Here is a 23,557-nt window from a genome sequence, read left to right as displayed (position 1 = left end):
AGGATTTTCTCTGTCAGGATGGCAATTACTTTGGCAGGATTTGTCTCACAGTGGACTGTGCTAAGCTGAACTGGCTTTCTCCTGGTGTGGACTAAGAGACGTTTACCTGAGCTCAGCAGATGGGAAGCCACCTGCCGAAGCATGGTAAGTTGAGGGCAGATCAGCACTTCTGGGCAAAATACATCTTGTGTGAGAGATAGCTTTCAGTGAGAACATTGTGTGGGAAGAAATAACAATAGAGAGAATTTTCACAGCTGATGGGATGGAGGAAATGAGGGAGAGGGAGAGGGAGAGGGAGAGGGAGAGGGAGAGGGAGAGGGAGAAGGAGAGGGAGAGGGAGAGGGAGAGGGAGAGGGAGAGGGAGAGGGAGAGGGAGAGGGAGAGGGAGAGGGAGAGGGAGAGGGAGAGGGAGAGGGAGAGGGAGAGGGAGAGGGAGAGGGAGAGGGAGAGGGAGAGGGAGAGGGAGAGGGAGAGGGAGAGGGAGAGGGAGAGGAGAGGAGAGGAGAGGAGAGGAGAGGAGAGGAGAGGAGAGGAGAGGAGAGGAGAGGAGAGGAGAGGAGAGGAGAGGAGAGGAGAGGAGAGGAGAGGAGAGGAGAGGAGAGGAGAGGAGAGGAGAGGAGAGGAGAGGAGAGGAGAGGAGAGGAGAGGAGAGGAGAGGAGAGGAGAGGAGAGGAGAGGAGAGGAGAGGAGAGGAGAGGAGAGGAGAGGAGAGGAGAGGAGAGGAGAGGAGAGGAGAGGAGAGGAGAGGAGAGGAGAGGAGAGGAGAGGAGAGGAGAGGAGAGGAGAGGAGAGGAGAGGAGAGGAGAGGAGAGGAGAGGAGAGGAGAGGAGAGGAGAGGAGAGGAGAGGAGAGGAGAGGAGAGGAGAGGAGAGGAGAGGAGAGGAGAGGAGAGGAGAGGAGAGGAGAGGAGAGGAGAGAGAAGAGAAGAGAAGAGAAGAGAAGAGAAGAGAAGAGAAGAGAAGAGAAGAGAAGAGAAGAGAAGAGAAGAGAAGAGAAGAGAAGAGAAGAGAAGAGAAGAGAAGAGAAGAGAAGAGAAGAGAAGAGAAGAGAAGAGAAGAGAAGAGAAGAGAAATTCCCATTGCTTTGTTTTACAGAATCTGAAGGGGAACCCAGATTTGAAGCAGTTCACTTTTCATTTTTTTTTTTCTCCTGGCACAGTAAGATTGTTTGGCCTCCCTGATGATTAGAGGTCATCCATTTCAATGTTATTCTCAGGGGAAACCTATGATATTGATAATACAACATCCACACAGTTGTGCTGTAATCATAATAGTATGTTAATCCTTATAATTACCATGAGAAGCAATGCAGATTTGACCATAATTATCTGTATCTCACATAGCCATGTAAAATTAATGTTGTTTTGATTCTGCTGATTGATGTGTCATTTTGGAGCCAGCATCTGGACACTATCTCCTGATGGCTACCTAGAAGGCCTTGGATTAGGTGCCTCCAGGCTGAAAATATGAGGCCAGGTCCTAAGGTGACAGATGCCAGCATAGTTTCACCTAAGTTAGGGCAGCTGCCAAGCCATGGCTGGGTGTCTGCTGGTGGCATGTGTTTGTTCCTGCTTCTTCTCAAAAACACAGGAAAGAAATAGCAGAGTTCAGAGCAGGACAGACAAAGTGATCTGTGAAAAGACATCTTATGACAGGAGGAGCAGACAGGCTGTGGGAGAGTGTGAGGGTTGTGCATTTCCCCGTTGCGCAGTTCTGACGGGTTTTGAGAAGAGAAAAAGTGCATGGGCTTACTGGAAAGAGAGGTTTCACCAAGGAGCACCTGAGATATTCTCTGCTATTTCTCTCTGCACATATTAATGGTGATCTTCCTCTGCTACTGAGGGCAATGCAAGAAAAATCATGTATGTAAAAAATCAGATTCCCCTAGGAGAGAAGCAAGAAGTGACCAGTGAACCTCAGATGCAACAAATACAAAATGAATGACTGATCATGTCTGACCTTAAATGTGAGGATTTGCAGAGGGTCGGGGTGAGAGGAAGTGAGATGAAGTGGATTTTGACCATCTTGGTGTATTACACTGGATACTCCTTGTACTTATGTCATAGGAGGAGATCAGAAATTTACAGGCTCCCCCATTGTGTTCCTGCCTCCCATTTATGTCAAAACTGCTCCTGTCCCTTTCAGAAGTACAATTAATCCTTGAAAGCCATCGGAGCAGAAAATTATGCAAATTAATTTTCAAGTTTGAGAAAAGGATTAAGAATTGAGAGGAGCCAAAGTAAAGGACTAAATTTTGGTCTCACACACAATGCTTTCTTCTCACTGTGTGTCAGACAAACACATGACTCTGACTCGTGAAGATTATGCCACTATAAGGGATCTTTACAGATGAATCTGGGTCTCCTGCGCAACAGTAACAGGAGATATTCACAGTCCTCATACTAGCAGTTTTTGTGGAATTATTCCTTCATGCCATGGATTGCTGGTACTTTCTTAAATGAACTTGGTAGCTGAGATAATTTGCAGACTGGTTTAAAAGTGTCACAATGGTGAAGCAAAGATGTTTTTGCTCCCTTGGAACTGGAGTCCGCTGTGACCATTTTCCCTGTACTGCCAAAGTTAAAATCACAACAACATTAGAAATTAGTCATGGGCAGGCTCAAAGGCATTTTATTCGTGGGAAAGGTCATTTACTATGAATGTAAGTGATGTAAACAGTGCATGGTGACATGTTATGCTCCTTCTCCTTTTTTTTTTTTGTTTTTTTTTTTTTTTGTTTGTTTGTTTGTTTTGTTTTTCTTTCTTCTTTTTTTTTTTTTCTTCATGAGTACCCATTGATATTAGAGACCAAGAGCTTAAATGTACATGGGGTTTTTTTCTCCTTTTTTCTTCCTCCTAGTCTGATAATTTCTGTGCTTCTTCTTGTCTTTGGATTTTAAGAACAAAATAGTACCTGTTTTATTTGTGGGTTCCAATCCTGTTCACAGATTGCTCCATTCCCCTGCCTTGGCAGTCATCACACCATGTTTGTGCTGGTTTTTCACAGAGCTAAACCTCACCTGTCACTTTCATCTGCTAACAAGGTTTCCATAACAAGCAACTGAGTGCTGAGGAAGATGCATATATTACCTCCTTCCACTGTCATTCCTTCCCCTAACTGCTCATATCAGGTAGAACACTCATCCTAGCTACCTATATTCTCCTCCCTTCTAAATTTTCATCTACCAAACTACAGCACTTTCACCAACAGAGCAGAAGCAGGAGCTTCTGGGAGGTACTGGGATTCATCTGCTTTCAATAGATGTGGCTATGCATCACCCTGCTGCTGAAAAAAATCCTTTTAACCCTTTCACACACTCTGACAGATCCCCGAGTGCCATCCTGTGTCTCTGAATGACTGGGAGGAGAATAAAGAAGCAAACAAGAAAGAGTTCAGCATGGTTGAAGGCCAGCTTAGAGCCCAGGTGACTTCTTCCCACATTGAAGTCATTCAGAAGTAAATGGCATTTGAATATTCACTGTCCCTCCTTCAGAGGAACTGGATTTCTCTTCAGATCTCTAAAACCCCTCCTACATTATCTCAGACCACCTTTCTAGAAAAGGCAGCCTTTCCTGAAGCTATCAGGCCAAGCTGTTCAGAAAGTTTGTTTCTTTCACCAAGAGATTGTCTTTACTTCCATCTACATTTCCCCTAAACTGAAATCTTCATTGTAATTTTTTATCATTAACTGATAACCATAAACATCAGAAATTTATGGGTTTGAATTCAGAAGTCAGTGAAAATCTCCTGTATTATTTTTTAGAGTGCTTATTAGGGTATATAATTTTCAATATTACTGGTGAATTGAAATTCTGTTCATTGTTTAAGTGAGAACACCAAGTTGAGTACAAGGGATTAATTTTGAGAAAGGGAATTGCCAGTGAAGCAGAGAGTAAATTATAAATATGTAATTTTTGTGTTTCTGTTTGTCTTATTATGATCTATTTGCAAAAACTGTTACTAGAAGGGAGATTATGCAAAAAGCAGTTTAATGTCTGTGTTAGTTGGTAGTGTTTGGGCTAAGATATATGTGCATCAGTCATTTCTACATTCATCTGCTTCATATTCAAATATCACCTCTGCTGAAATTATAGGCAAAACATTGCTGCAACAAAATATTATACTCTGTTCTGCCAGATCATTATAGTATTTCCCAACGTGCCAAACAGATACTGCAATAACATTTCTTTGTGTTAACCATACTGATCAGAGGGATTTGTGCTATATCATGCTTCTCCAAGCCCTAAACAATAACCAGATTTACTAGAAGAAATATCTACCTACTTGTGAACAGGGAACCAGCTAGGGATATAAAAGTGCCTCCTTCACTTGAGATTAATAAATGGTAAACCAGACCAGTGAAATCTATGTTTTCTTGTCAAACACTAGTGAAAAGTCAGATTCCAGCCAGCCTAATACTCTTGTTAGCACTTCTGTGTACCCACAAGTTGGTCTCCTTCAGTTAGGCAAGTTTAGTACAGCTGAGCTGAGGTGTGCAAAGCATTCACTGACTATGGAAACTTTAAAAAAGCTTAGGAGATAATTGATTAAAAGTCTGGGCTTTCTGAGCAGTGAACTCAGCTATGTTTCTTTCAACACCAGTCATCTTGCTGCCTATGACTGTATTTTGTACCCAAGATTTAAGGGAGGGTGGAGGATTTGGTTGTGGGGGGAATTGGGAGTGGGGAGCCAGAGGTGCACATTTTTAAAAGTTTCTTCAGTTTCTGGGGCTAAAATTTCAAAATGCTAATTGCTCTCCAATGACATTTGGAGAGAAAGCACACTTACACCATGTGTTTGAACTCAGGAAATTGAATAAATTTTCTTCCTCCTAGCCTAGAAGATTTTACTGAAATACCATTTTTTTCCTTTCTTACTTTAATTTTTTTTCCCCTCAAGTGGTTCCTCCTCTGCTCAAAGCATGTCTATGTTTTGTACCTTCTTACTTAATTTCAACTATTTCAGTTGATTTGTTTTCAGCTGGTGCCTTGTTGTTCTGGGTGGGAAGGCAGTATCAAACCACAGCTTGAAAAGAGGAAAATCACAGATTTCTTTCTAAGGGTGGCCTGAAGAATGCCAGCAGAATTTCTCATGTCCATCACTCAGGAGCCAAAGATTTGTCTTTGCAGCTTAGAGCTGTGATTCAGACCACACAGTTTGAGTTTAGATCTACTGACATTCTGATTATATAAGGTGATGTTCTCTGAAGAAAGGCTCTTGCCTCTCTTCAGCCCGTTTCTGGTTATGAGGTGTTCACTTGAAACAGGAAAACAGGAAATTTCAGGAAGTTTCCTTTACATGTGCAATGGTAAGATATCAAGCAACCAATCTTGTGGATCAGGAAGTAAAAAAAAGGTGTTTTATAAGAAAGAGTCATTATAGCTGGGTTTGTTTCAGAAAGGGTAGTAGTCATTAGACAAATATAAAATGAGAATGGATGGTAATATTCTACCAAATAATATCTATTTTCTGTTTCTCTGCTTCTGCTCTTTACTTTGTCTTCTGTTTCACACAGTTGAAAAATCTCAGTTGTTTCCATTTCTCCTTGTTTCACCACTGATAGAGTTTTCCATTACTCCCTTTCCATTCTCTTTATTCCCCATTTGTCTCCTTGGATTGCCTTTGGCATTTTTAGCTGTCACTCTAATTTTTCATTTGTGTGCTCCAGCACACAAACACAGGCTCCTGTACACACACCCACGAGCAGCCACAAACTCTCTCCCTTGCTTCCCTCTCTCTCTGCACCTTCTCTGAGGACAAGAATTCCTCTCTCAGCTGCTTCCTGGTTACACAAGTGATTCCTACAAAGTCTGGGGGTTAGTTTGACACCACTGTTTTTCATTTTGTTCCATTTAGCTGTAATCACGGCCTTGGAGAAGTTTTGGTTCTGCTTTGTTTTTTATCAAGACAAAGCTGATTTTTGGTTGTTTTGGCCTCATTTTTCTCTCTGGCTTTCTACTTGCTATTTTACTGAATTGCTAAGGATGTGAGACTTTTTAATGTGCCACTGAAGAAGGTAAATGCTGTAAAGGTTTGAGGGAACATTTTTACTCTAAAATGGCAGGTTAGCCCCTACTCCCACCCCCTTTTGGATTGAAGGTAAGCAGAAAAGACATTCAGAAATATATATGTACCAGATACATTCTCTTTTTCTCTCAGAATATACAGCTTACTATTATCTCTATGCCACTGGAATGAGGAGGGGGTAATATCTGTAAATTGCCAGAAGTGTGATTACTTCTAAATAGCCATGGCTCAAATAACCCTGGTACTTGGCTTTCCTCATTGCTTTATAATGTATTATCTTGAATTAAGCCTTGAAGGAACATAGGTGTGTTTCACGGGTTAAACAGGACAATTTCTTCCCAAAAAGACTAGGACTAGGTTTGATTTTCACCTGCATAAATACACAGAGAGTGGGGAGGCCCTGACACAGGGTGACCCAAGAAGTTGTGCATACCCTGGAGGTGTTGAAGGCCAGTTTGGATGAGGGTCTGAGCAACCTGGAACAGGGGAAGGTGTCCCTGACACCATCAGGGGGGTGGAATGAGGTATTCTCTCAGGCCCCTTCCAACCCAAGCTGTCCTGTGATTCTATGATTATATGTATATATGCTGGATCTTTTTTGCAACCAGTGCTGTTTTCCAGCAGATTAAAAGGTGCCCGGCCTGAAAGCTGCTCCAAAAGCCCAGTTGTAATATTTCTCCAAGCTGCAACCTCACTGAATGTTCTGTCCCCACAAAAGATTAGAAAACCTTTGCTTTAACCTGTTCTCCCTCAGTGCCCCCTTTCCTAAAGAACCTCCCTGCATTATTGTGCTTTCTGTCTCGGTGATCTCAGTAATAGAAGATGTCTTTAGGAAATGGTTTAGATAGCATACTTGTGTGAAATTCTTATGCAAAACCCCAGGGCTGGCTGACCTGGTTCACCAGGCAGCTTCTGCTCCTGCACTGTAGGCAGAATGGAAAGGCTGTGTGTCTCCCTGCTGCTCCAGTAAAGTGTATTTCATTTCTCTGCGTTATCTACCTATTATGCATTTATAAAGCTCTTCGGGTGACTAAGTTGTTTGCATAACACGCTGTATTTCTGGCAGTAACTCTCCTCTGAAGGAGGGATGTGTGTGTGGACGCCTGCTCGTGGCTACCGTGGCTACAGCACGCAGGCATCCTCCAGCCACAGAAGTGGAACCAGCACGCTGGCCAGGTGAAAATTTCTGCTGCATTGTTCCCTCCTGGCAGCTGTGGACTGTGAGAGGGCTCCTGTGAGCTCAGGGGTGTGTGGTGCCAAAGGCTGAGGGAGCACAGCCTCGGTATCCAAGGGCTTTTGCAAACAGTGCTCAAAGCAGCATAAATTCCTCATCAAACGAAGCAAAATCCCAACTCCTCCCCGAGCCGTAGTCACTGCTGGATCAGGAATCTTGTTAGGTTTGTAGCTTTTGGATTAGCGAGACCCTTTATTAACTGGGACCAAAAACCTTCTCTGAATGGCTAAATCCTGCATTACTGAGCCTTATTCTCCTGGTCTCCAGGAAAGGTCATTGGTGTAGGCCTCCTTGTATCTTCAGTGTAAAAATGTGTCACTGTGGGTGGTCACTCTCTCAGCTACTGTGCATCAGCTTTGTGGAAGTCATGGCCTATTGACACTGAGAACATCTCTACCTTCCCTTTGTAGCAATCTGAATTTAAGCCACGCAGTATTTGTGCAGCCAGTTAAGGGTTTAACCACTTACTCACCCTGCAGGATGAATAAAATGCAAAATTATGAGTTTGCAGGGTGCAATTCAGCTACTTCAACTTGAGAAAGGACTGTCAAGTTTAGGAGGGCTATGCTGTACTACATTGCTGAATTTGTTAATAAGCACACTTAACTTAATAGATCTAAACCCCAAACAATATGATCATGATAATAGTATTTCCTGATATACACAGTGTGATGATGGTTTAGGACTAAATTAAAACATTTTCAGTTGTTTCCAGCTTAGATGAATCAAAATGTTTAATCCCACAAATGTTTTGCAATTAATTTTGCAAGACAGGTAAACTTCTAGCATTTTGCTTTGTGTTAGTGGACATAACACAATTCTTCTATGCTTCAGCAAGGAAAGTAAATAAGCATGAACCAGCAGACACGAACAGTCATGAATTTAACATGGTTAAAAAAAGTTAAGTTTCAGACCACACTCTGTCCTATAAACTTTGTATTTCAGTGTATTTTTTGTGTTGGTAGTAGGTCTCTTTCTATATATCCCATCATGAAACCATATTATTTGCAAATATTCGTGAAAGCAAAATTGAGATTTTAAAAATGGCCAAGTTTGCTTTTTGTTTGTTTGTTTCTTGTTGTTGTGGGGTGTTTTTTTCTGTTTGGTTCAGGTGTGGTTTTTTTGTTTTTTTGTTTTTGTTGACTGTTGGCAGGAGAAGACAATTCAGGGTGTGTAGACTAAAGTAAACTTGGGGTGGACACAAGTGATTTAGGTCAGCATTCTTCCTGCAGCTGTGTATGCCAGCCATGTACTCCATGCTGCTGCTTTAATGCACAAGGCACAGAGGAGTCCTGTGTTCTGAACAACTTTATCCTGGGATCTCTGACTGGAGCTGATGTGGCACACTGAAAGGAGCATTAATAAGGTAAAGGAGCAGTCTTCATGGCCTTGTTTAGACAGTGGCAGGAGAACCACAACATTTCACTGATGAGCTGCTCCTCCTCCATCATCAGGACCTGAAGCACTTTCATTTTATTGGGAACAGTTGGTTGCATCCAGTTTTATACACAGGGGCTGTGTATTGAAATATGCACCTTTTTGCTGCCTATTGAAATATGCACCTTTTATGAAGTTAAAGAGATGAAGTAACCACTGAAGGTGCTCAGAGAGGCTGGCAGGTCTTGCAGAGAGTCGGAAGATCCCAAAAGTGATTAAAAACTGCACGGGGAGAGCCCGCTGCCCACACTCCTACAGACACACACACTGACACAGAGCTGGGCACAGCTCTGACACAGCACACGGATGCAAATCACTGGGACACTGCTTAACTTCGCAGTTCAGTGGGAGGGTTGGTGCTGGGCACTCGGGGATGAAGTGGCACATTGCTGGTCACATCAGTCACCCGCCTTGGTGGAGGCAAAGGGAGTGTGGGTGGATCAAGGGGAGGTGATGAGACAACAGGAGGAGTTGCCCCTTCTGCCTGCTATGGTATCTGCTGCCTGTTTCTTCCAAATATGAGTTTCCTTACTGTTTTCCTCTTTGTCCCCTTCAGATGCGCTTCTTCCTTCTTCATCTTGCTTCTTTCCTCCCTCTGAGGCACAAAGTTCCTTCCCCCTCCTACCCGCCCTCTTTGTTAGCTGCCTTTCCTATTATTCTGCAAATACATGCAAACACTGAGGGACTTCGAGCAGATTCAAAGTGGTACCTCTGTCTAGCCCCAGAACCAAGCTGGGTTTTGTGTACTCTCTTCCACTTTGTTCTGGTTTATTGTATCTCTTCCTTCTGCACCGCTTTAAATTGTTCACTAAGGAATTCCAAGTCTTTATTTAATGATTTAGCAGAGCTTCTCTCTGAACTCACAGTAAATTTCACTGAGCATCTGTTTGTGAGTTTGAATTTTGTCTTGCTCTGAATTCTTTCACTTGCAGGGCATGGTTTTATAGCACTCTTATATTCATTTAATCTTGTGTAACACATGAATGATCCCACTCATTCTAAAGGCCACATGCTTGATTTGGCAATTACTATGGGTCTGTCTCTGACTAGTTTGGTTTTGTCTCTGTTTCTTGTCTGTTAATTATTTCATGAGATCTTGCTGTATCTTATCTCTCATCTCCAGTTCATACTGTTATTTATTGTTCTCCTTTTTAATCCCAAAATTTGAATTCTGTAGAAGTTCTGCCTTAATTTTTTTTTCTTTTAATGCCAAGACCATGTTTACTTTATCAGTTTTGTTGTCTAAGATGCCACCAAACACATTACCCTTTCACACACTAGGTCTGTGCTCTTCTAAGACCATCTCTAAGCTCTGGTAGCCTGGTGATTTTGTAAGTCAAAATGTCAAGGTAATGACCAGATAGGTCTCAGACAAGCCTGTAAGAAAGCATGAACTTTACTGGCTCTAAATGTTCAAAAATCCTCTACTGAAGCTCTCTTTCCTCTACCAACAAAAAAAAGAAAAAAAAAAAAAAGAAAAAAAAAAATTTTAAAAAATCCCTGTCCCCTTAGCCTGTGGTTGCCTTCAGAATAATCTGACCTGGCTCTGTGTGTGTGCATGCACAGAAATAAGTTAGAATGTTCCCTCTACAGCCATTTAGCAGGCCTACAGGTTTAGAAGACAGGGTCATCTCCAAATGTCCTGAATTCCCTTCTGTGTCCCAGCCCCTGACAACAGAGAAAGCTAAACATTTCTGAAAAGTTATTCAGAAGGCATAAGCAGAGCCTTCTTTGGGACATGCACACAGCTGGAATGGTAAGCTGCTGGCAAGGGGCTCTTCCTTCACCTCCTTTCCCCTTTTTCACTTTTCTTTTTCCCCTTTTCCTTCCTTCCTTCCTTCCTTCCTTCCTTCCTTCCTTCCTTCCTTCCTTCCTTCCTTCCTTCCTTCCTTCCTTCCTTCCTTCCTTCCTTCCTTCCTTCCTTCCTTCCTTCCTTCCTTCCTTCCTCCCTTGCTTCCTTCCTTCCTTCCTCCCTTGCTTCCTTCCATCTTTTTTCTTTCTTTCCTGTCTCTTCTCTCTCTCTCTTTCTTTCTTCTTTTATTTTTCTCTGTCTCTCCCTACTCCTTCCTTTCCAAATGAAACCCGAGACACAAAAGTGCTCCTGTTATGTCAAAGTCAGAGCTTTCAGGAGAGCTCTACACATGGCCAGAAAGACAATAAATTTCTTGAGCTGACAGCAGTGTGGCGGTGGAAAGACAGATCAGGTTTGGTATCCTAACAAAACCTGCAGAGCTAACCAAGGCTGCTAGGACAATGTAATATTCCTGAGGAGCTCCTTCTGATCCCTGCCCCACCTCTCAGGAGATGCTTCCTGGAATTCTGGGTGATTCTGCTTTGTGCCTCTGCCGTGTGCGTCAGGATATGTGATATTCAGGGCAGTGAAATAGACCATCATTTCTACGAAACTGAAATGTCTGCTGTGGCAGGATGAGTGTTGAAGCCCTGAGCATGTAATTTTGTCTGGAGCGAAGTGATCTCTGAAATATACAAGGGTAGAACGAGCGACATGACAACTAGGACTAAAAGACCTTATTTTTGAATTGGAAAAGCTTTTCATCCAGAGGCTGCGAGGGAGGGTGAAGTTTGTAATATGATGATTCAGGTGTGAGTGAAAAACTGGACCATCTCTAACAAAGGTCTTAATTTGAGATATATTAAATCTCCAAAATTAAGATTACAATAACATACAAATAACAGGAAATCTTGCCTGTCAAAACTTTTGAACAAAATGTCAGCCTTTTATTTTGATGAGAATATTTCATGCAGTTTGCTGGTATTTTGTGGAATTATTTGCATTTAAAAAAAATATTTCTTGATTCAAAACAAAATGTAGATGCAGAGAAAATAGTTAACTTCTGTTAGATTTTTTCCTCCTTTCTTCCACTCCCTCTTCCCCCTCCTTGACTGAGGAGATAAACAAGGATACCAAATTATATTTATTTTAATTTCTTCTGATTTGAAAGGAAGTGAATATTGTTTCCAATTGATGAGAAATACTTTTTAGCATGAATCACTTAATTGAAAAAAAAATCAGTACTTTAAAATATTAATATATTAGCATATTTTCAGATGTAGATTTTCCCACTGAACATCTTTCAACAGTCCTGCTCAGATTACAACTTTTCCAGTGCCTTCAGAATTTTGGGAAGTCTTGGGGGGATCAGCTGCTCACATTGGCCAATTCCAGAGTCAAAAATTTGGACATCTCAAACCCGAGATGTCCAAGCCCATAATCTCCCATGACCCAGCTGAAAAAAGAACTTATGCTGAGATCTTGGCTGCTTGCTGGGTTGGGGTATAATTGATAGAGCATAAACCTAAATAACATGTAGAGGCAGAAACTCTTCTACCTGGAAAACCCTTGACAAGGCTGCATTCAGGGCTATTGAGAACGGTAATTATCTGAAATAAATTATCTGAAGCAACAGACAAGCACATAAGCAGAGAGGCAGAGGAAAATAGGCCTTCTGAGAAAAAAGCCCTGATACCCCCATCCCACAATTTTACCTCACTTCAGGTCAAGTGAGACACTTCCCTTCAGCAGCACATCATGTCCTAGGAGAAAACAAGTCCTCAGCTCCTCAAGGTCACTGGTATTGTTTAGTGTCTTTGCACGGGGAGCTGATTCCTGCAATCAGACTTCCTTGATGTCCTCCTCTCATGGAGGGAATCAAAGAGCTCCATTTGTGAAAGGCTGACAAGCCTGGCATACTTGGAGAGACCAAACAAAGGTTAGTGTGGGTGGGTATCATGAGTCATTTCTATGACTAAGACGCTGGGATAAACTACCCCTTCCTGGTAATTTAAATTTATTAAGGTCATGGGCCATCTAATGAATCAGTGTGTCTAAATGAATCCAAGTGTGATGCTCATGATGTTAAACACACCAAAAAAAAAAAAAAAAAAAAATCAGGTGAAGGTAAGATTTAGTTTTCTGTGATCTAATTCAGCATGAGGCCTTTATTCCTGCATGTGCTATCAAAATGTGGTTAGCTGGTAGTGCTGACGTGGTGCTTCTGTTTCCTGCTATTTCCTGTTATTGATGCTGGACTTGGACAGTCAGCACTTACTAGAAGCCACTAAAATGCCTCCTATGGTCTTTGAAAGGACTTTTCTGGCCAGAGTCAGAATGGAGGTGATTCCTCCGTTTTCATGGTTCAGAGGAGCCTGGTCTTTCTAACCCAAACTACTCGAGCTACTTCTGTCCTTATTAGCAGACTATTAATTAACAGCAAGGAATTTAGAAAGAAGCTTAACTCTGAATTCTGTGTGTTAGTTGTGGGCAATGGAAGTGGTATCTAAAAGAAAAAGAAAGCTTCACACATGAAATATCAACAAATATCAAGCACTGGTACAGAGGACACAGTTTCCATCCAGGACACTGCAGACCCTTGATCCTTAGCAGTGGACAACTGTGGTCCTTAAGAGTTGATGACTGTTGGTAACTGATGGAGCAAGGAGAGGAGACACTTAAAAATATGTCCTGACACACCCTTTTCTGTGCTGTTGCCAAAGTCACAGCTCTTTCCTGACCTCTGCCAGCCCTCCTAAAACGACAGCTGTGTGTTCACCCCCACCCTGTTAGGTTGCATCCAGGATTTCAAGCACATTTTCCCCCCGGTTGCCTGCCTGACTGTCCCTTGCTGACAGCCAGAATATGATGCAACATGTTCTTTTCTCATGTGTGGCCACCAAATGAAGCCAACAGGTCATTTATGGAGGTGGAGGTGGCTGCCTCTGAGTGGCAGCAGAGCCTACAGAAGCAGCCCACAACCTTCCAGTTACCAAGCAGGGAGTGGTGGGGCTGGCCTTCAGGGAGTCACCTGAGAGCCCTTGAGTGGAAGATGAAAAACATCTTGTTCTGAGTGTCTGGCATCCAGGAGAGGAAATGAACTTGGGTTTACGACATGGGTAGCAAAACAACAGGAGGTCAGATTATGGAAATGCCTTTTAAGTGATGTTTGTTCTCCTGCATTCAAGGCAGCTGAGGGATATTTCAGTAGGAAGGACTCGGCCGGCTCACTTGGCAGAGGACCCCATTGTTCCTCACCTACCTCGCACCAATAGTGAGGAATAAGTGTTGGGTGTCAGGCTGTGGACTTCACTTTTAAAATGCAGGAAGTCTTGACTGCTCTCCAGGATCCAGCTGCAGGCTCCCAGACCTGCTGTTATTTTCAGATACATGGGAACTATGAATACTTTGTGGAAAAGAGCCCCATGTAAAGGACTTGAAAGGACACAATAAAACCCCCCCACCACTCAAACAGTAATGTGCTACCTAACAACTCTGTCTCTTGTGTTCATGACAACCTTTTCTTTCTTTGCATGTGTGAGGAACATATGGGTTCACATTTATGCAGGTATGCTTTGATTAATGCCTTTATTTTTAGCCCATAGAATGGAACACTCGTTTAAATTTCCACTTTGTTTGGTACAGTTTTTCCTCATTGTGTACATTATTGGGCAGAATATCTTTGTTGGTTCACTTACAATGGTAAGTGCTCTTCTCTCCAGGGTCACCACCAATGCTTTTACATTCTGATAGGTTCAGTCTTGCTGCTGGCACAGATCTCTGTGACTTCATGTCCAAAAATGTATGCCCTGTTAGGCACGCTGAAAAGATGTTTCATTACTGCTGCGGAATGGAGCACACTCAACTTATCTGAGGTGGGTCTGAAGTGAATTTCTCCCCCTCTTTTGTCTATCAGCAGCTCTCTCTTTCTCTATGTGAATGTGTATGGGTGATTATGTATACTTATATCAGCTACTCTGGAACTGTACACTGCTTTCAGTGTGTAAAATTACTGTGAAAAACAGCTGTCCACAGAGACTTGCAGCTCAGAGATGAGAAACTGAGGCACAGAAAAGCTGGGAACCATATTTTCTCCATTTTGAGACATATATTCTGGATGGGGGACTGAGATGAGATATCTGAATGAGATACTCAGAGAGATATTGCAAAGCAGTTTTTATGGCTATCTGGCACCAAGCACAGCAAACAGTGAAAGAGCAGTGGTTGAATTGAGTTATTCTGTTTGGTGGTTCCCCACTGCCAAGGGGATATGTATTATATTTGTACCCACCAGGCTACAGGAGAGGGCAGGGCCAATCCTGGGGATCCAGCCTGAAATGGCTTTTCCTCAGTTTCTGGCTCTTAACATTCTCTTTTAACATCCTGAAAACTCTTCTAAACCTTCAGGTACCCAAAATATTCAGGCCTCTAAATTAGCTGCTTATCATTGTCTGTGCTGACGTGGGGACATGAGCAGGGCTGGATGTCATTTGCCACCCAAATCGTCACCAGAGCTTGCAGGCTGAGGCTGGGTGGTGGCTAAATGTGAGTTAATGTCCCTTTGGTGGCAGCCTGGCTTCACAGATAAGAGAGTGCAGTGGCAGAATTGCCAGGTATTTTTTTAAAGGATCCTAAATTAGTAAGCACTTATTACAACTCTGACAGAACTTAGGTTTCATACTGGTTGCAAAGCAGCAGACTGAAAACAGCTAGAAGAGAAACAAAAATGCTGTTGGGCAACATCAAAATGTTGACCACAAAGTCCCTCCAGTGCAAAATATCCTGGGACACTAATAAAAATAAATTAATCCTTCCAGCCAACTTAAATATCCCTTGACATAAAGAATTTAGATTCACTATTTTTAAACACTGAAGGAAAAAAAATTATCACTTGTGCAATGTTGTTACAAGATTTCTCCCATAGCCCTTAACTCAGGCATATTTTATAGAGTGTATTAATACATAAGAAATCACACAGAGCAGTTTATATTTAATAAGAAAACAGGAATAGAAAATTATAATATATACAGAACAAGACAGGACTGAACTTTTTCTGGGCCATTGGATGTTAAAACCTTCTATCACTGTGAGGGTTTGCCAGAATTCCTCCAGCAGCAGACAATGAACTAGATTGTGACTCCATGGACTGAATTCCTCCAAGCAGATAGCTGGGATGGATAACATGCCATGCTCCAGCTTCTGGTGCAGTATTTGCTACCTCAGAATTTTCTAACTTGTAGACACAGCCCCCATGACAGGGAAGGATGGGATGGCTGGAGGGGCAGGGCTGGGGAGCAGTTCATCTGTTGTTTTGGGGTCCCACTGGCCAGCAGCTCTGCAGAAGTTCAGCAGTGTCTCCTCCTGCTCTGGTGGTACGTGGGAAAAATCCAAGAGCACGCTGTCACAGCTGAGGCAGTCTCTGCAAGGAATGGGAGGTGTTCTCAGGGTTTGGTGAAAAACCATGCTTGTCTGATTAAGGCATTTTCAAGAGGTGAAAGAAGCCAGCTGCCCTTCTGGACACATCATAAAACCTGTTGGCTTTGTGTGAATACAATTTGTGTTGAGGAAATGGGCTTGAGGAGAAAGAAGAAGCACTAAGGCACTGAAAAACTCCTCTCAGACTGATGGCAAGGTGGCCACATGTAGAGCATCACCCTGTACCAGGTCACCTGTCTTCCTGCTGTGTCATGAAGTGCATGGATGTTAAAAGCCATGTGTACCCTCCTGACTTTATTTGGTTGGGACCCAGAAGAACTTGTCAGCAAAACTGAGGACTAAGCACAGGCCTTTCACTGAAAGTGTTCATCATCTTCCTGAGAAAACAGCTCAAAATATACAACTAATTTTTTTTGTGCAGCCTTTTTCAGCATAGCCATAGTGTTTTGCAATAATTCTCAGGGAGTGGAAAGCTAACTTGCTTTCAATAAACCCATCAGAAGAGCAATAAAAGTGATGAAAATTCTCTTTATGGCTGGTGGCTGACTCTGTACTAATTTGAAAAACAGTCTGCTTGTCCAAAGACTAGTTAAACACCCAATCTGACTTTGACATCCATGTAAGGGACAGCTGCTGCTTTGTGTTTCAGCTGTGCGGGTCATCCCTTGGAGAAGTGGCACAGATGTTGCCTGTGCTGCTGGTACCTCACAGAGCCACCCCTTGAGAAGGTTTCATCTTTCTGTGGCCGCAATTTATGACAGCATCTTAAATGGATTGAAGTAACACAGAAAAAAACCCTTCTTGTCAGCAACCAAACCTGATGTTTCTCCCAGAATCTAACATTCTGGGTGCTCTGCCTCTCAGAGTGGAGACATCTGAAAATCCAGCAGCTGCATGGTACCAGATCTCCTCTAAGGCCTGGTTCCACATCCCTGCATGGCTGTGAGTGTGTGAGCTGCATCTTTCACTGCTGGCTCACATAGGCTGAACCCTGCAATTGCTCCTTTTTGGAACAATGCTGTTGAGCAGACCTGTTACCTGAAGCATTTTGCCATGTTCAGGAGGAGCTGAGTTTGGGGTGGCTCCTGAGGGGCTTGGACATGGTGCTGCCAGCCCCCTCCTCTGGCCTTGCTCCTCAAAGTTACAGGATGGTGGCTTTGGGGCTGTGTTAGGGTGGCAAACCAGCTCCTGCATCCAGCTCATCTCATGGCAGCCTGGAAACACCTTGGGCAGGACATGCAGCTGGAGAACCCACGGAGTCCAGCTCTGTCTGTCTTAATGGATGTTTGGGACTTCCAGAGGGGTGCTGGCCTTCAGACACAAGTTGTGCCATTGCTTTCTCACAGCAGTGGTGTGAAAAGCTTCGCTGAAGGATTGGGTTACCCCATTTTCAGCAGGGGAACACTCAAGGTGAAACCTGTTCCACGAGCTCCTGTTTTGCTCTGGTGTAAAGCTGGAGGAGGCCACTAGAAGCACCACGGTTGGGACTGAAAAAAGCTGACTAGCTGACTTTTTTGGCTGATGTGGCATGCATACCGTCCACTGATCTCCCTTAATAGCCTAGGCTGAATTGTGAGCTGCTGCAGCTGGGCACTGAGGACTGGCAGTCCCCAAAAAGCCACACAAACCACAGAGGCAAGTCCTTGTGGCTGGAGATCAAGGAAGGCTGCCAGGGGACTGCTCTCTGCAGAGGAGGCTCAGTCCACTGCCTGAGGGAATGAATGAATGAATGCAAGGTTGCCCACTGATTTAGTGAGGTCTGGGCTGGGGAGAAAAGGCAAAGGAAGCACTAATTTGCCAGGCAAGTAAACATGGGGGATGACAAAGAGGCCAAGCCCTGGTCTCAAAGCTGCTCCATCCCACAGGAGACACGGGAAGTTTGGATCTCCATGGAGAGGAAAAGTTGCACATAAACAGCACAACTGTTTATGCAGTTCAAAATGGGTTTTGAAGGGCCCCACCATGGCCAGCAGGCAGAGCTGTAGGCAGAGGTAGGACACACTGATCTGCTGCTTTTTGGCTCCTTGCTCTAGTTGTCCCTAGAGCAGGCTCAGGACACAGGGCAGGTCCAGCCCTGTGTACATCAGCTTCCAGGAACACTTTGCAGCTTTCTGTCTGCTGCTGGTGCCAGGACAAACCACCGGGCATGACTTTCATCTTGGTGGACTCTTTATTCTGAGTTGTGGTGTTCCCTCTGGCTGAGGGCCATTCTTGAGCCTGGTGAGTGGACAGGGCACAGGAAATGAAGCTGTGGCCAAGTCAGAGGTTTTCCCATATAAAAATGGCATACTATCGTATTTTCTCGGTTTTTATTTATGTATTTTGCAATGCACCCACTGGGTTGGTGGTGTCTAATTCCTGGAATTACAGGAAGATATTTAAAGGTTGAGTGTTTGAGGTTTACTTCACCTGCCCACTGACTTCAGTGGGTATTGCCAATTCCCAACAGATATTAGCATAATCCAAATCTCTGCTATATCAGCTTAAGCTCCCAGGAAAGTGCGGGTATTCCTGCACTCAGAGCAGTCTGAATGTAGAGGATCATTGAGCTTCAAAACTCACATGGCCATCTATTTGAAAATGTGGTGGTTTTCAGCTCAGAATCCTCACTTTTCTGAAGCTTCAAATACCAGAAGGAAGGTTTATCAGTCAAAAATCCAAGTTTAGGCAAAATTTCATTGAATTAGCATCAACCTCAAAGTGAAAACCTTCCTGAAACATGTGAAATGGAGCTAAAATAACATTTAAAACCTTACTGAACTTATAAAGCAAAGGAACTTTTCAATGTAGCTTTGAACTAGGTTCACCATTAATATTTATGTTATTAAATGGATGGGTATTTTCCTGGCAACAGTTTGATCTCACTGCCTCCTAGGGTATTAGAGAGTTTGGCTCAAGCTCATGGTCAGATTTTAGCCAGTTCTTGCATTCACGGCTGGAGCATGATTTTGTACATCTCTGTTGAGAAAGAGAGCTTCATGATAGCCTCCAGGCATCAGAAAAGCTCCTTAATTGCTCTCCACAGAATCTGCTGACCAGAGAGAGTTCTTGTTATCTTTAAGCAGCCCTGTTTGTGTTGAAGGATCAAAATCACTCACAAAGAAAACAAAACCATCTCCTTTCCCCCCATCCCCACGATGTTTCCAATTATCCTAGATTGCTGTCTCTCTCATTGACTAGTAGGTCATCCAAAAGCTAAGACATATTATGGAAACAGCCTGTTAGCCCCTTCCCTGGAGTGTCTCAGAGAATTTGGACTCCACTTGTGAGGACTGAAACGCAGACCACAATAAGGGCTGGCTGCACACAGAGCAGGGAGATGCTGCTCCTGCCACTCCTGAGGCCACTCCCGAGGAAGTCGCTCCTCTGGCCGCTGGCAGCAGAGTAGGATGAGGACAAGGAGCCATCCCACAGAGAGCAAGGAGCCTGGTGATTCTCCATGTGTGCTCCACAGGAGAGCACAGGTGCTGCTTCAAAGCCTGCAGGAAAGCGTGGCAAATTCCTTCTGGATGAGGGCTGAGAGCTCTGCCTTGCAGGAGAAACCCCATATCTCTATCTCCCAATGCATCAGAAACCAGCTGAAGATAAGAGATAAGGCGTTTGAACCCGACAGTTCATTGAAGTCTCTCTGGCTGTACCAAACCAAATCAAAAAAGAAAAATAAAAAAAAAAAACTGAAGCTCTGAGGCTTTCCCCAGTAGAACACATCGAGGAGCAAGTGGTTTGTCACAACCTCTCCCTCTAACCATAAGCCTTCACCACATCCTCTTACTTGGCTGCACTCTGACAAGTACTGAAAGGAAACCATGGAAAGGACGTGGTGATGCCGCACCTGGCAAATGTCTGCAGGGGCAGAAACCTCTACAAATGTCATAGACACTTATAAATGTCTCTGAATGCACCATCACCCTGCTTGTCTTCATGTCTGGAAGGTCACATGGCTCCTCCCAGTGCACACTACTTTGTGTGCTTAAATGATACGCTGTTGTAAATAAAATGGTATCGAGTGTCTGTGAAAATGCAGAAGCCTTTCAGAACAAGAAAATTACCCCACCTTGTAATTTCATTGAAAACACTGTAAAAATAGCAGTACCTTTCATATCCCAAGGAGGAAAAGGTGATGGAGATTTATGCTTTTCCTTGAACACACAGATTTATAACAGTGTGTAATGTACATTCATTTCATCCATATTTATAACTGCATTGATGCAGAGTCTGGTATCCATTACTTTAATCTATGTAACTTGATCATCAGAAATTTAAACCATAATTTTTAACACATATCACCAAGAATTTCAGTTTGATTCAAAAAAGAAGAGCATATTAAAATCCCAGCTGCAATTAGTTATTAAAACTGAACTTTTTTTGCTTAAATACATCTGTTTGTTCACATAGACTCTGTTCCATTCTTCCTGGTGCTGGGTATTTTACTTCAGGTTAATCCTACAGCAACTCACTACAAAATACCTTGAGGGTAGAAGGGAAAAGAAAAAAACCCACAGTTAAGGATCACATTTGGAAGAATTCCTGTAAATAAATCTTTTACATCTTGGCAAAGTGAAATCAGGAATTGAAGAGTCGGTGACAGCAGTAGCCTCTAGTCACTTAGAGTGAAGTGGAAAAAATAATTCCAGGCCAAGATCAAAGACTCCAATTGACAGACAGCAGAAATTAAACCCAGATACCATTTCATAAACATGGAGCGATTGACGTTCACCACATGGTTATTGTCCAGCAATGGAAAATAAAACATCTGTACTCCTCAAGATCCTGAATGGATGACCCAGAACTGAAATCACTCAGTTGCCTGGTGCTAAGAAGGTGTTCCATTGTTTTCTTTCCCCACTTTGATTTCATTCTTTCAGCACCATTAAAAGGTGGAATACCTGGATAGTTAGAAAATAGTACATAAAAATGAACATATATTCATTTTCTGACAGGAAACGACATTCTTTTTTCTCATCTTTGGACCCATATTCTACTATTCATACTGCAGGTAAACATGAATAATTCCACAAATTTCAATGGGTTTAGTTTAAATATAGCAAGTAACACAATCTTACATGAAACTAATAGGAAGAGGAAGCTGCCTGTGATGTTGCAGAGCCAATGTTTAAGTATATGCATTTCAGGCTTTCTAAGGGAGGTAAATGATGTCTTTCAGAATAATTTTTCATAGCTTTTTTTTGCTTTTTCCCCCCTTTGCCCTCTTCATTGTTTTTCTCATTTCAGAGCATTCATCTGCAGAAATAAAAACAATGGAGAAGAGGAGACCATGTGGGAGCTGGCTGTTGAAACCTTTGCATTACCAGGACCAGCAAGGTGATGTTTTTCAGTGAGACCTACAAATTATGAAAATGATCACTGAAAAGGGCAAATAATTTGCCATTTAGAATGAACTTCTTTATTGATAGTATTGATTAGTTTTATGTTACTATTCTTAGTAACTCCGTTGAGGAGTTATCCCTTGAATAATTTCTACAAAATTTGTCTGAACTGTTGACTGTTAAATTATTTTCCTTAGGTAGAAAATAGTAGGAGAAAGACAAAGAACTTAGGATTTGTCACATATAGACTTCCAAAAAAAGGAGTGCCCTGTTGCCAAATAATGTCTTTGTTTGAATAATTCTGTTGCTTTCTTTACAATAACTTCTATATTAAACTGTGGTAGATGTGCAAATGCCTTATTAAACCAGGAGCATGGGTGAAAATTTTTCTCAGAGGTTTTCAGATTTTGTTCCTGTAAGAGAAAGATCTTGCCCACCATAACCAGAGCTAAAATAACGTGTTCCACAGCCATGTTAATCATATTGTATGAGGGCTAAACTCAATCTGAAACACTGAAGAGACACTGAAAATTAGAAGACAGAAAAAAAAATCAGACCTTCTCTATTCAAACTTCAAAGCATTTCCTCCACAGTACATTAAATGTAGTTGCTGGCTGTATTCAGATGTAGAGATGTTCAAAATAAGGTTTTTACAAAAGTAACTTGTCCTGTTTCATATTTTTTCTCAGCTGCAATGCAGTTGCCCTCCTCAACTGTAAATACAGAATAAAACATCAGCAAGGGAGAAAAAGACATGTCTCGTCACTTTGAGAAATGTGGGAGGTATGCTGGGCCTCTAAAAAGCTCTCATTTTCTGTTTGATTTGGACAAGTTCCAAGAAATTCAGCTACTCACCAGAAACCTATCTAAAGCTCAAACTCAACAATATTTAGCAGAACATCTCAAAACCACAGTGGCACCCATGAGTTCCCTCCATTATTTCTCCTGGAAAGATCACAAAAACAGCCTCTTTTCCAGAAACAGACAAATTCCTTCAACAACAACAGTGAAAAATGCAGATAAGAAATGCCATGCTTTTTTTTTTTTTTTTTTCAAATTATTTTTTTTTTCCTTCCTGTATCTTCCACTTGCTATCAGCCCAGCTTCCAGAGAGCACCAAATGTTTTATCTCTCAGGCTAACTCCTGCTGTATCCTACAGTATTGTGGCAGCCCACACAAACTAGATGTAGCAGAGGAGAAAATAAATCCCTTGCAACTTTTGGTGCCCACAGAGGCTTCAACTTAGGTGTTTTTCTAGCAGTGGGCAGAGGTCCACAGTATCATTAAGCTGTGAGGCAGTTCAGCCCTCCTGAGCCAGCACCCTTCAAGACTTGTTACCATAACAGCCGAATTTTCTCCCCGTTGAGCAACTCCCACCACTGAAAATATGCAAAGTGACAGCACTGCACCTCCACTGTGCTGTCTGCTGGAGAGGCTGATCCCAGCATTGTCTGCACCTACGTGGTGAAGTTAAGATACAGCTGCTGGGCTTTTTTGAAAGACATCTACATTTTTCTGCTGGTGAGACGAGCAGCGATTTTCTGTCAGTCATCGTGTTTCCCACAGCTGCCATCACACCACTTGAAAACAGACCCCAGGTGACCTGAATCCCAGATCCCCTCAGCCCAGGCAATATGTGAGATGCCATATGTCGCTGTGGGTAATAGCTGACGCTGAACAGGTGTATGTCATCACAGCACACCATCTGGAGGGCAGAAGATATTAAAAAATAAAAAATAAAAAAATAAATCAAAAAAAGGAATTAAGGTACATATCCAGCGTACAGATCTCTTTGGGTGACTTTTTCAAGCAAACCTGGGTGTATAATGTCTGCCTTTTTTGTTTTCTCTCAGTGACAAATGATAGAAGCCATGACACATGTCCTGATTCTACTTTTGTCCAGCAGTGGTCTACCTTCAAACTTGATTAATAACTATTCAAAAAAAACCCACAAAGATTTCATTAGGGTTTGTTGCTTTAGACTTTTTCCATTAACCTCAGCAATGGAGAGGAGGGTACCACAAAACTTTTGCACATAAGGCACAAGTTGACCAGGCAGTAGCCAAGATAAAGAGACTTTCTGAAACTCCACTGAAGCACAAATTTGTTAGTGGCAATGGACTGAGAAAGCTGCTGAAAATATTCTGGTCATCCCACTTGCCTGTGTGAGCTGAGTCAAAGCAGTGGCATCTGTTCTCTGATAACAAGTTTGGAATTTTGAATGGTTCTTCAGTGTCACATCAGGAAATTTGAATCCAGATGCTCAAAATCATATGGTTTGGTTTGGTTTTGTGTATTTATGG

At 42.6% G+C, this 23,557-nt stretch overlaps 1 long non-coding RNA gene across 1 annotated transcript; it reads left to right on the top strand.

Annotated features, from left to right (window-relative positions):
- The first annotated feature begins 871 nt into the window (after positions 1 to 871).
- Positions 872 to 23,024, top strand: LOC146763593 (uncharacterized). Its single transcript, XR_014951397.1, has 2 exons — positions 872 to 14,365; positions 21,159 to 23,024. It is a non-coding gene; the product is annotated as an uncharacterized LOC146763593 (long non-coding RNA).
- Positions 23,025 to 23,557: the final 533 nt, after the last annotated feature.

Source organism: Lonchura striata, chromosome Z (assembly GCF_050655825.1).
Source record: "Lonchura striata isolate lonStrDom1 chromosome Z, ASM5065582v1, whole genome shotgun sequence".
NCBI lineage: Eukaryota > Metazoa > Chordata > Aves > Passeriformes > Estrildidae > Lonchura > Lonchura striata.
This window is presented reverse-complemented; position numbering and strand designations above follow the sequence as displayed.